This window comes from Rhipicephalus sanguineus, unplaced genomic scaffold, assembly GCF_013339695.2.
Source record: "Rhipicephalus sanguineus isolate Rsan-2018 unplaced genomic scaffold, BIME_Rsan_1.4 Seq297, whole genome shotgun sequence".
NCBI lineage: Eukaryota > Metazoa > Arthropoda > Arachnida > Ixodida > Ixodidae > Rhipicephalus > Rhipicephalus sanguineus.
In genome coordinates this window covers 16,049-16,815 of record NW_023614962.1, presented here as the reverse complement: position 1 = coordinate 16,815, position 767 = coordinate 16,049, and the positions used below count along the sequence as shown (strand labels likewise).

Below are 767 nucleotides of genomic sequence, written 5' to 3'. Positions count from 1 at the left end.
ACTTTCCTTGGCGTATTGTCTGTTAGTCCTCATTAATATTGTGTCTAACAAAGAAAACGAGCCCTTAAGAGTCATCTTCTTTCCTTCATTCATAGCAAGGGTCTCGCTCTGGCAGACTTGATGCCTTCAGGTAGTATGCGAGGGATTATTGGTCAGCTGCCAGCTCGTAAAAAGATCACGTGCTACGTGACGCCAGAAAGGCAGAAAAAGAGTGTTCCACACTCGCCGCCATGGCTGCAACTGGCGCTGACTAACACTCCAGGTTTAAATGCACATATATACCCATAAAGTGGACGGGAGGATGACCGCCGCCGTAGCTCAGTGGTAGAGCATCGGACGCTTATTCGAAGGTCGCAGGTTCGGTCCCTGCCGGCGGCAGGTTATCTTTTCGTCCACTGTTACTTTCTTCACATTATATTCTAATACTACAGATAACACCTCCTATACTTTCCTTGGCGTTATTGTCTGTTAGTCCTCATTAATATTAACTTTTCGGGTGACACTAAAATGATTGCACACCCTCACAGTGACCGCCAGTTTCCAATGTTGGCCGTTCTACACACAAACACCCCCCGAAAAAAATTCCTGGGTACGGCCCTGCCAGGATCCCCTTGTCCCCGGACATGGCAAAGCCACGCACGGCGAGGCATGGGAGGGTTGAAACCCCCCCGTTAGCTCGGGTCCATGGTGTCGCTAAACACGAAATGCCTGCTTGCGCAGACGCCCCTGCGGGGAGCCCAGCTAAGGAGAAAGGTTCGTTGTACGCC

The 767-nt window shown here is 50.6% G+C and overlaps 1 non-coding gene across 1 annotated transcript; it reads left to right on the top strand.

Moving 5' to 3' along the window:
- Window positions 1-307: 307 nt before the first annotated feature.
- Window positions 308-378, top strand: Trnak-cuu (transfer RNA lysine (anticodon CUU)). The gene has a single exon. It is a non-coding gene; the product is annotated as a tRNA-Lys (tRNA).
- Window positions 379-767: the final 389 nt, after the last annotated feature.